Below are 12,391 nucleotides of genomic sequence, written 5' to 3'. Positions count from 1 at the left end.
GGGATAGAGTTGAACTTCCATCCCAGGTCTCATAACCTCACCTCTACTTCTACATAAAAAAAAAAAAACATAGACCAACCCAAATCCTACATAGACCAAACCAATCATGTTATCCTATTAAAAAAAAAAAAAAAAAAAGATGCCTTTCTTTTCTGTTTTGTGGTATCTGCACATGATGACAACAAATACTGCCTCTCTTTTCTGACAGGGAGAAAGATATATTGGAGATGGTAAGGAGAAAAGATGAACGGAACCCCGTTTTTGATGGTATCATTAAGTCATTCAATTGACCAAGCTTCAAATAACACTTCTGCGGACAGCTAGATGTGTGAGATAATAAAGCCTCTTATTGTTTAAACCATTCAGGCTTTTCATTTTCTTGTAGATGAAAGCATCCTAAAGAAATTCATTTTCCAACAATTTTTTTTTTATTATGGCTTTGAAAATGTTGTGAGTAAAAATGCTATTATATAAAGTGAGTAAAGGATCATCTCTGTGTATGATTTAAGCACTCAATGTTTTTAGAGAATTTTACTGTGAATTTATTAGCTATTACTCCCAACTGCTGTGTAAGATAAGGTCAGTGCTCTCATAATTTTAACTATAAAACAGCCAAGATAAAGAGAGATCAAGGGGTTTATCTAAAGTAATTCAGCAAACTGCTGGAGCAACATTCAACTCCCAGGCAAGAACTCTTCAAAACAGAACTGCCTGGCCTCTTTCTTGCTATGGTTCACCTCAGTGTTAATGGCCACCCAAAACATAATGTGTCTCCCCTTTTACTAGCCAGTAGCTCCTGCTAGATTCAAGGAGGTGCTGAAATCACTTTTTAAGTTACGGTTTTGCTCTAGGCTGAACACTTTCAAGAATTATCCTGTGTCATATTCTTAGTTAGCTTAATGCCCCTGTTTAACATTTATATAGGATTCTGATTATGGGGCGGGGGGGGGGCGGGGGCTCTGGGGAGAAGAAGTCCTTACTTCAGCTGACAATTTGGCATGGGTTTAAGCAGTTGACAATTTGGCATGGGTTTAAGCAGTTATGTGAAGGATTATTTCAGCTCTGACAAAATGACAAAGAATTCTTCTAATTGTAGAGGAGTCTTAACATATTTCAGCATTGTCTCTTTTAATACTTTCATTTAAAAAAATATTCAAAAGAAGATGAGCTAATATGGAATGAAAGCACGGGTTAAAGAATTCTATCCTTAGATTATACCCTCATGAGGTTATTTCTGTTCTTAATACTTCTGAATATTTTGATATTTGTTTCATTTTATCACAATTTCAGTCTCCAATTACTTTAAAAGGATGCAACTAACTCAAATATTAGGTTATTTCCAAATTATGAAAACTCTATTAGAAGTACTGTTAGTTAATGTTTATATTCAACAGAAAGCATTTTTGAAGAAAAATAAAATTTTAACATTTTAACTTAAAAAGTTTAATAAAAAACTAAACAAATTATTATTATTATTATTGACCAAGAGCCTAGGAGAGAAATGATTAATTCTCAGAGTAATTGGGTTAAATATGTTAATTTAGAGCCTCATCTTGATTATTAGTAGAACACAACACTGAAGAATTCATTGTTAATTTGTGCCCACATGCATATTTTAAGGCAAATAGGAACTAAATAATGCAAATAGTGGGTAACCCACAGTGTTGTGTAAGCAATAATGGCAACATACATAAAGCAGCTAATATGTCTGACACACGGTATAACTCATAAATGGTAGTAATTGTATTTATTCCTTATTATTTTTTACCTTTCTACAAATACAAGATTTTATACTGCTCAAGCTTAATACATGACCGGAAAAATTTTCAAAATAAATAAAGTTAATTTCAGCTTCATCTGCTACTCCTTTGCACTTTTCACAGAGCGCTGGTGGTGCAATGGTTAAGATCGTGGCTGCTAACCAAAAGGTAGGCAGTTGGAATTCACCAGCTGTACCTTGGAAACCCTATGGGGCAGTTCTACTCTGTCCTACAGGGCTGCTATGAGTTGGAATTGACTCAAAGGCAATGAGTTTTGCACTTTTCATATCCTCTCTACTTTGCCCTGCCAGTAATCTGTTTCCTGATGACAGCCCCTTATTGATAAGGTGGCTACTCAAAAAAGGATGGGCTTACCTGGGCTCCATGTGGGAGACTGTCCCACACAGTTCACATTTACTTTTAATCCCCTCCTGTTTAAAATAACAGCCAGAAGGTTTTATTGTTCATTGGAAAATAGTAAAATAACTTCTGTTAAGTTATTGATGGGCAATAATAGGTACTTTACTTATCTTAGTAATGCATTTTCGCTTCTGCTTTTAATGTGCCCACGCGAAAGTATGAAAAATAACATTCCTGCTCTCAAGGAGCTTCAGATAAAGTCAGGGAAAAAAAACATATTATTTAGTTTATATTGAATTTAAAAAGAGGGCAAGACTTAAAATTCAGAAACAGTAAAACCCTCCCCCTACCCTTTACTTTTTTTTAAGCTTCTTCTGAAGGAGCCTTGGAGGTGCAATGATTAAACACTGGGTTGCTAACCAGAAGGTCACTGGTTCAAACCCACTAGTGGCTCTGAGGCAGAAAAGACCTGATAATCTGCCTGCATGAAGATTACAACACAGAAAACTCTATAGGACAGTCCTATTCTTTCTTATAGGGTCACTATGAGTCAAAATCCACTAGACAGACACGACAACAAGCTTCTTCTAATCCTCTCTTTCACTAGTAGATAAAGATGTTATTCCTGCTAGTTCATTCCTTTGAAATGAATACTTAGAGCAGGGGTCCTCAACAAAGAGTAGATTTCAGTAAATGTATGTGAAATTAATTATTAACAACAACAACAAAAAACCCTTACATCTGACTCTAAAAAACTCAAGTTATAGTATGTGCTAAAATTAAAGTTCAAACAAAATGTTATTGGATTTGAGAAGTTTTGCCACCCTGTTATGGACTGGATTGTGTACCTCAATTCAATATATGTTGTAAATTCTAACCTGTGTACATGTGGTTGAAGCCCTGGTGGAACAGAGAGTAAGAGTTCGGCTGCTATCTTAAAGGTTGGCAGTTTGAATCCACTAGCCTTTCCTTGGAAACCCTATGTGGCAGTTCTGCTCTATCTTACAGGGTTGCAATGAGTTAGAATCAACTCGACAGCAATAGGTTTGGTTTTTGATTTATACGTGTGGTTATAATCTTATTTGGAAACTGGTTTCTTTGTTATGTTAATGAACCAGTATTACTGTAGGAAGTGTTTTAAGCCAATCTCTTTTGAGACATATAAAAGAGCAGATTGAGCAACCGATCAAGAAAGCAAGCAGAGATGGAAGAAGATAGATGCCATACCACATGAGGCCTCCAAGAAACCAAGAAACAGAGGCTGAAAAGAGACAAGGACCTGCCTCCAGAGCCAACAGAGAGAGAAAGCCTTCCCCTAGAGCCAGCAACATGGATTTGGACTTCTAGCCTCCTAAACAGTAAGAAAATAAATTTCTATTTGTTAAAGTCACCTATTGTGGTATTTCTGTTATAGCAGCACTAGATAACTAAGATACTCCGTTACTGGGGGGAGGTAGTCTCTGCATGGTACAGTTAATGAGTTCACTGCTAAGCAAAAGATTGGAGGTTCAAGTCCATACAGAGGCACCTCAGAAGAAAAGCCTGGCAATCTACTTCTGAAAAATCAGACACAGAAAACTCTATAGAACACAGTTCTATTTTCACAAACATTGTGAGGTCACCATGAGTCAGAATTAACTTGAAGGCAATTGATAAAGTGGTACTGGGTTCAGCTGAATGCAGAGGCTGTACGTGGAAGTAAGAGGTGGAATCCAAGACATGCTTTGAGAGATCAGTCATTCAGATGTACAAGTGGACGGGAATACGGATGATAACATCCCCACATGGGACAATCAGCAACATGAGCAAAGGGAGTAAGATATTAATGGTATAATAATAGTTAAGGTGTTTAAGGAATACACTTTAAATTTTGAGTCTTCATTCTAACAGAAGTAGCAGAAGTTAATCTGAGCTAATTTGGGGCTCCTGACTTTGTCCAAGGTTATGTCCAAATTCAAGGGATTTATGCATTCCTAACAGGTCGTGGGGGAATTGGAACATCTGATTATTTGTTTCATGTGTCCTCACTGGCATTCATTGACACATCTAGTTTCTTGTATCATACTTTTGAAATGCAAAAGCTAAGAAAAGGATTCCCTTCTCATAGCTTCCAGTTGGTGTGGCCTAATTTTCCAGAGGCAAAGCCTCCCAAAGCGCTTAGCTGGAGTAGAAATGTGTATGTATAGAAGAAAATTAAAAGAAAAAAAAAAGAAGTTAACATTTTAATGTATTAAGCTTCCATAATATGAAAATGCAAGGAGTAGTCACATAATAGTGAATGATCTGTTACTATAAACTGAGGGGGGAGTGGTAGAGAGAGAAGAGTCTCCCCTTAGTAAAGGAACTAAAATCAGATCTAGATCTATTAAAATCGGTGAAGAACTTAGCAGTTTGCAGGGCTCTGCATATGTCACTGCTGCCTTAACCAAGGGCAAGGGTCAGGTCACAAACAATACCCTGAATAGACAGCAGTTGTGACAAGATGAGTAACAAGTTTTCTCTCCATTGCTGCAGCCAGATGAGTGAGGGAAAAATTAGAAAAGTGCTTCTTGGTGTCTTGCTAGGGAAAAAAAAAAAAAAAAAACTTTGCTTGAAATATGTATAATTATTATTTCCTGTATTTATCCCTATTATTTGTAGCTTGGTGAATATACATACATTGTCTGGGGAGCAAATAATATGTAGTTCATTTTATGTGCAGCTCATATTATTTTCAAATCATACTTGTGCTTTCTTTTCAAATTTTCAAGTAGATTAATTCCAGGACTATGGAAGGTAGACATAGAAGATGATAGCAGAGTTTAAATGAATCCTTCAACAAATGAACTAGAGACATTAAAAAAAAAGAGAGAGACATTACGCACAGTGAAATTAGAATAGAACGTGATTGATTATCATCAGTTCTGACGAAAAACTGGTAATTTGTTACCGACTGTCCTACAGTAACATTGGAAATGGATCATCATGGAGCTTAGGAATCTAGAAAAAAATGTGCAGGACCAAGATGAGGTATAGAGAAGCTGGCTTGGGATGGACTTCGCCGTCACAAACCTGGTCTATGTTTTCAACAATAGTCTTATAAGGACAATGTATCAATCAGGGTTCAGTTACAGAAACAGATACAGTATGAGTGAAGTAGAATACTGATTACTTATGAGTTAGACCTCAGACAGTTGTGGGAGATGGTGGATCAATCCATGCTCAGTCTACAGGTTGGTCAGAGGGGCATTTGAGGAGGAAAGTGGAAAAACTGGGACATGCGAGGGCACCCTGGAACACTTAAGAGGGTTGGCTACTGGTGCCCATAAGGATGAAGTAGACTCTGTCACCACCTACATAATTGATGCCATAGTGGCTGTAGGAGGTGACAGCCTTTTCCACAGAAAGGCATTGCACTTGTCCTAGGACTTGGACAAGATACAGGAAATCTCATGGGAGCCAAAAGAACTGAGGTCCAGTGCTGCTGCACTCTATCAAGGGAGTTGTCTGATCAGCTACAACATAGTATGTGAGCTGCTACAGGGTCTGGTGCTCAACATCAATCTTCAGAGCTTATGATCTGCCTCCCAGGTCTTCTTTAAAATGGCTTAAGATCAATGTTAACCCTACAGGAAAGAGAATTCTGGGAGATGTAGTTTTGTCGTTAGGTGCCACTGAGTCAGTTCTGACTCCTAAGAGTCCATACGTACAACAGAATGAAACGCTGCCCTATCCTGCACTCATCCTCATAATCATTGCTATGCTTGAGCCGTTGTTGGAACCACTGTGTCAATCCACCTCATTAAGCGTCTTCTTTTTCTCTGACCCTCTGCTTTACCTAACGTGATGTCCTTCTCCAGGGAATGGTCCCTCCTGATAACATGTTGAAAGTACCTGAGACAGTCTCACCATCCTTGCTTCTAAGGAGCATTCCGGCTGTACTTTTTCAAGGCAGATTTGTTCCTTTTTCTGGCAGTCCATGGTATATTAAATATTCTTCACCAACACTATGATTCAAAGGTGTCAATTCTTCTTTAGGCTTCCTTACTAATTGTCCAGCTTTCACATGGATATGGGGCAATTGAAAACATCATGGCTTGGGTCAGGAGGACCTTTGTCCTCAGAGTGACGTCTTTGCTTTTCAACACTTTAAAGAGGCCCTTTGTAGCTGTTTGTACAATGCAATACGTCATTTGATTTCTTGACTGCTGCTTCCATGGGCATTGATTGTGGATCCAAGTAAAATGAATCCATTACACCTTCAATATTTCCTCGGTTAATCATGATATTACTTATTTGTCCAGTTGTGGGGATTTTTGTTTTCTTTATGTTAAAGTGCAATCCATACTGAAGCTGTAGTCGTTAATCTTCATCAGTAAGTGCTTCAAGTCCTCTTCACTTTCAGCAAGCCAGGTTGCATCATCTGCATATTGGAGGTCGTTAATAAGCCTTCCTCCAATTCTCATACTGCATTCTTCTTCACATAGTTCAGCTTCTGCTCAGCATACAGATTGAACAGGTAAATTAAAAATGTAGTTTTAGTTTAGCAAATCTGACATATTACATTACTAGAGAGAGTAATTAATTATGAGTGAACGTCACTTATAATTTGTCCTCTATCATTTTAATTTTATGTATGAACTACTTAGTAAATACTTTATTGGTTATTTCATAGTGTGAAAGAGAGTAATAGCAATGCTGATTTTATGATTGTCGTGTTTGCTTAAGATGCCAGCAAAGCAGAGGGACCAAAATTAATTATTTTGAACAAATTTCAAATAACTTGATATTTCTAAAGATATGAAAAAATGTAAAGTTATTGGATGTTTTTATTGTTATTTTATTTCTTGGTATTGTTTTATGTTGAATTGTGTATTACACAATGGACAGTAGCTCACCATTACTTCATCAGTGCTTAATACCTACAAAGTGCTTAAGCTAATCCTGAGTTCTACAATTATTAAACAATAGCTTGATTGTTTACACAAAATTCCAAAGTAAAACAAACCCTTTTAGGATTTAAAAAGTAAAATCTTACCAGACTAAATCTAGTTATCTTCTAAAGATATCTTCCTGGTAGGTAGTCTGAGAATACCAGGCTAGCAGCACCCCTTCTAAAATAAATTCTCCATAAAGCCCATTCTCCGGACGTGACGAACTTTGCACATCTAATAGAATTAACAATTTGATTTATGGTAAGTTAGCCAGGAACCTTAAACCATATTTGAAGACTAAACCTCATAGAGAACTATAGAAAATGTGAAGGAAATTGATCTTTCAATTTTAAATACACATAACCTAGTGGTGAAATGCTGTCTTTAATAATTTTATTTAGAATCCAAAAATTGATTAGTGATAATTTAAATGTTTTAATTCCATTCTATATTTCTCTTCCCCTTACATATTCTGTATCCTCATAGAAGCTAAAAAAAGAAAAAAAAATTCTACGTTAACAAACTGAAAGAGCCCTTGAACCAGATACAATTCAAGACACCCAGTTAAGCTTCAGATAAACAGTGAATGTTATAGTAGTATAAATATTACATGAGACATGCAATATTGCATGGGACATAGTTATACTAAAAATAGAAAGTATTATCTGAAATTCAAATTTAACTGGGTGTCCTGTATTTTTATTTGATGAATCCAACAATCCTACCCCGAGCATATGGTAGAAAATTAATATCAAGAATGCTTATCTGATTTACATGAACTCTCCCCATGTGGGAATGTTAGGGAAAGCTATTAGAAGGCTACAATCTTCTTGGAGACCATGGGTCAATTTTCATGTGGGGGAGGAATCCCCTTGACTCCCACTCCATCTCAGAGCTATGTTATTCTTCTAGCTGCTGTACCCTGAAGAGTCTCCCTAGGTCAATAAAAATGAACTACATTGACTGCATATTTCTCCCATTCCCCAAGTAAGTGTTGATCATCTATCTTCTTTCCCTTTTCTCCCAATGCTTCTTAGTAACAATCCCAGCTGCTAATGTCAAAAAGGAACAAAAAAGATTCTGTTGTCATAAAAGTGCTTCTGCTTTTTTTTATTATACACTGTGGTGACATAGCTAGCTGAAAAAGTAATCTTTCAAACCGTCAAGGGAGGAAGGAAGGGCTGTTGCAACCTCAAAGATACAAAAATAGAAAGAATGTTAAAGCTGCAACTGATCCCATTCTAGTGCTTTCAACAGTTTCTTTCCTCTTTCAGAATTTTGAGAGTTTAACTTTTAAAGAAATGTTGGGGATGGGAGTAGATAAAAGATAATAACCTGATAAAGTCTATAGCTACAAAAATAAATTGCTATTATTGTTGTGTGTCACGGAGTCGAGTCTGACTCATAGCAACCCTGTAGGACAGAGTAAAACTATACCATAGTGTTTCCTAGGCTGTCATATCTATGGGAGCAGACCACCAGGTCTTTTCTCTCATGGACCCACTAGTGAGTTTGAACCACTGACGTTTTGGATAGCAGCCAACAGCTTAACTGTTGCTTCACCAAGGCTCCTTATAAAGTAAATAGATCAAAGAAAAGCTAATATATATATATATAACCAGTCAAATGAGTAAGTTGGTTTTAAGCATTCTCTCCCATGCCCCATTTAAAAAAAAAAAAAAAACTATATAAAATAAAAATCATCTGTAATATTTTATGGCTCATTAGTAATTTTTCAACTACATCATTTGTGTTGACACTACTGTCATGCAAGCATAATGTCTGTTCAGGCAACGTCCAGCTGCATATATATCCGTGATACCATCAGGTTATAATAGAGTTCAGAAATCCCAATCAGAGAACCAGACATAATGGATTTAGGCATGTCTTACTGGACAATCACGATGATCCTCAAAAACAAAGAAAAAATTCTCCAAGCTGTTAAAGGATCAGCTCCACTGAAAGCTACAAGGCTAACGAAAAAGTGGGACAGACCTGTATCAGCTGTGGAGAAACTGCCAATGATGTGGATTGAGGACCAAACACAAAAACTAATCCCTTTCAGCAACTTGATGAACAAACAAGAAGCTTGTTCCAGACGCTTACAGAAAAAGAAGGACCAGGCTACAATATGAAGCATACTGCTAGCTCTGGGTGATTCAAGCGCTACAAACATTTTTCACTGCACAATGTGAAAGCGAGTGAGGAGTCTGCGAGTTTGGATAAGAAGGCAACAAAAGACTTTGTTAAAACCTTAGATAAACTAACTATAACCAAAAAAAAAAAAAAAAAAAGCCATACCCAGTGCTGTGGAGTCAATTCCAACTCATAGCGACCCTATAGGACAGAGTAGAATTGCGCCATAGGGTTTCCAAGGAGGGCTTGGAGGATTTGAGCTGCCAGCCCTTTGGTTAGCAGCCGTAGCACTTAACCAGTAAGCCACCAGGGTTTCCAAACTAATTATAAAAAATTAGTTTGGAGGTTATTTCCCTCTATAATTTAAAAAAAAAAAAAAAATTATAGAGGGAGGTTATTTGCCCCAGCAAGTTTTTAATATGGACAAGTGAATGCCCAAAAGGACCTTCATCCGTAACTTGGTGTTCATACAACATCCAAATCACTATAATGTCCTATTTCACAGAATGTTTGGTGGACATTAAACGACACATGACTGTAATAGTTTTAGGTATAGGAAGATGATAGTAGGAGATTTTAGGATAAAATAAGTATAGTATTGCTCTTAAGATCATAGTGTTTGGAATCAGGCAATCCGAAATCAATATGGTTTTGCTCCTTATCGGCTGTAGGATTTTGGTCAGGTAAACTACTTAACCACCTGAAGCTCCAGTTTCCTCATTTGTAAATGGGTGTTAATATCAGTACTTACTGAACGGGGCCTGTGTCAGGACTGGGAGTCCTTGGGTGGTGCAGACCAAAACGGTAGAGGTTTGAGTTCACGTAGAGGTACCTTGGAAGACAGGTCTGCTGTTCTACTTCCAAAAAATTCACCCATCGAAAACCTTGTGGAGCAGAGTTCTACTCTGACACACAGGGGGTTGCTATGAGTTGGAATCAAATAGATGATAACTAGGATTAAATGAGGTAATGTACATAAAGTTCTTGGAATAGGGTCCATCAAATAATTTGCTCTAAAACAAATTATTACTTGTGATTTTTTTTTCCTGAGGATATTATTTCACAAATTGGCTTACAGAAACATGCAAAGTGCTTCTTTATGAAAAGACAAGGAATATTCACTGAATAGTGAATAATCTGTTGTTATAAACTGAAGGGGAGTGGTAGAGGGGTAAGAGTCTTTCCTTGGTAAGGGAACTAAAATCATAGCTAGATCTATCAAAGTAATGTCAGTAAAGAACTCAGCAGTCTAGAGTGCTCTGCGTATGTCACTGCTGCCTGTTAATCAAGGGCAACAATCAAGTCACAAAAAACAACCTGACCAGACAGCATCAGTTACAAGGTGAGGGACAGGTAAGGAGAAAACAAGGAACATTGAAATTAAGAGAGCACACAGAAAAAGAAATATTTGCTCATTCACTCATTTGTTCAGCAAATTTATACTGTGTACCTACTATATGCCAAGCACTATGGGGGACTGAGGTTATAAAGCTTCATAAGATTCTCCATGTTGTCAAAGACCTCACAGTCAATTGAGGGAAAAAGCCAAGGTGCAAGACACTATTTTATAGTGCGTTGAATGCAGTGATACAAATGCTCTCAGGTTGTAAGAGATACTTACCAAAGCCTGTGGCATACACAGAAGGAGGCCTCCTTGAGTACAAATATCTTTGTTCATTCTTGAAAGATACACATGAATTTCTCAGATACAAGAAGGAAGATGATCTAAAGACAGATTTTTACAACATAACAAAAGCTTGGATTTTCACTGTAGCATAGTATGTACAGGGATCTATAAGAATTACCAGCACTACAAAGTGAAGTATAACACAACAGTGTCAGGATATTAATGTGTAGTGGAAGGTGCCAAATTTAAAAAAATAAATAAATCCAGAATTAGAACGGAGAAACTTTATTCAAAAGGATTTTTGAAAAGTGCTGGATGAGATTATTATAACTGGGGAAGGGAGATTATTTCAGTTGGGAAAATGCTCTAACCATAAGATCAGCACATATCTCAAGGATTAGGCAAAAAAGATTCTTCTTTTATAGACAGAGGTAAACGAGGCTAGAAAGAATTAGGTGTGAGGAAGCATGATGAATGGGTGGGACGATGAGATAGTAGATCAGAAAATGTTTTATCCTGAAGCCAGCTGTATGCTGCTGGGTCAGGCTGAGGGTGGGTAAAAGTTCAGGAAGGAAAGAATTTTAACTAAAATGTTATTTATTCACATTTCATTTTGATTGATCAGTGCCAACTGGAAGTTCAAGTAATCTTTTAGGAGACACAGCATTTAGATGGTCTCTGTCTGGCCTTGTCGTAGGTAAACAAGAAGGCATGTGGGAGTCTTCTCTAAGTCTTATGTGGGAAGGCTGGCTCTTTTCAGTTAAGGTGTTTTCTGGAACACTAAGGGTGGGGGGATTTCTCTAGCCACTGATGTTTTCCTGAATTTCAGAGTTTTGAGAATGTTTTATATTGCCAAAAACAACTACCAGGTCTTCGAAAGTCATGTGTAACAGAGAACAGTATTTAGATTTTATCACAAAGACAATAAAAGACTGTGGAAGGGTTTTAATCAAGGGAGAGGTATAATGAGGCTTTTCCTTTTTAAAAGATCATTCTGTAAACATAAAAATATTGTGTCTGAGGGAAATGTGTATAGCCTCAGATAGACCACATCTGTTGCAGTAATCAAGGTGAGGTTCTGAATTAAGAAAGTGAAAATGGCAGTAGAGATAGGGAGGAGGGAAGGAGGTCGAATTAGCAGGGCTGAAATGTCAGGGATAAAGGAATGGATAATCCATGATCACTTCCAAGTGTCTGCTTTTGGACACAGGTAGGCATATAAAGGCTAAAAGAACAGCAGGGCATTTCAGCTTATTTAAGTCATTAGGAAACTGTCAGCATTAGCCAGAAACCCCATAAAGCTAATCATGTAGCATTTAATCAGTATTAGGAAAACACCATTTCAGTGTATTCTCATCTGTTAGACACTTAATATTTTTGAAATCCCAAATGTAGTATAAAGAACCAAATCAAATCCATTGCTGTCAAGTAGATTCTGACTCATAGCAACCCTATAGGACAGAGTAGAACTGCTCCATAGGGTTTCCAAGGAGTGGCTGGTGGATTCAAACTACCAACTTTTTGGTTAGCAGCCATAGCCTACCATAGCTCTTAACTGCTGTGCCACCAGGGCTCCAAATGTAGTATATTCTGCT

At 37.2% G+C, this 12,391-nt stretch overlaps 1 long non-coding RNA gene across 2 annotated transcripts in view; it reads left to right on the top strand.

Annotated features, from left to right (window-relative positions):
• Positions 1–969: 969 nt before the first annotated feature.
• Positions 970–12,391, top strand: part of LOC111750918 (uncharacterized) — a 463,388-nt gene continuing 451,966 nt past the window's right edge. The window contains exon 1 of one of the 2 annotated variants that reach the window (XR_010319348.1): positions 970–3,478. This is a non-coding gene — a long non-coding RNA (uncharacterized LOC111750918). The remainder of the gene's footprint in view (positions 3,479–12,391) is intronic. The other variant, XR_010319347.1, reaches the window with a different exon arrangement.

The sequence above is a fragment of the Loxodonta africana genome, chromosome 25 (assembly GCF_030014295.1).
Source record: "Loxodonta africana isolate mLoxAfr1 chromosome 25, mLoxAfr1.hap2, whole genome shotgun sequence".
NCBI lineage: Eukaryota > Metazoa > Chordata > Mammalia > Proboscidea > Elephantidae > Loxodonta > Loxodonta africana.
Note: the sequence above shows the minus strand (reverse complement) of the source record. Positions and strands in the feature narration are given on the sequence as shown.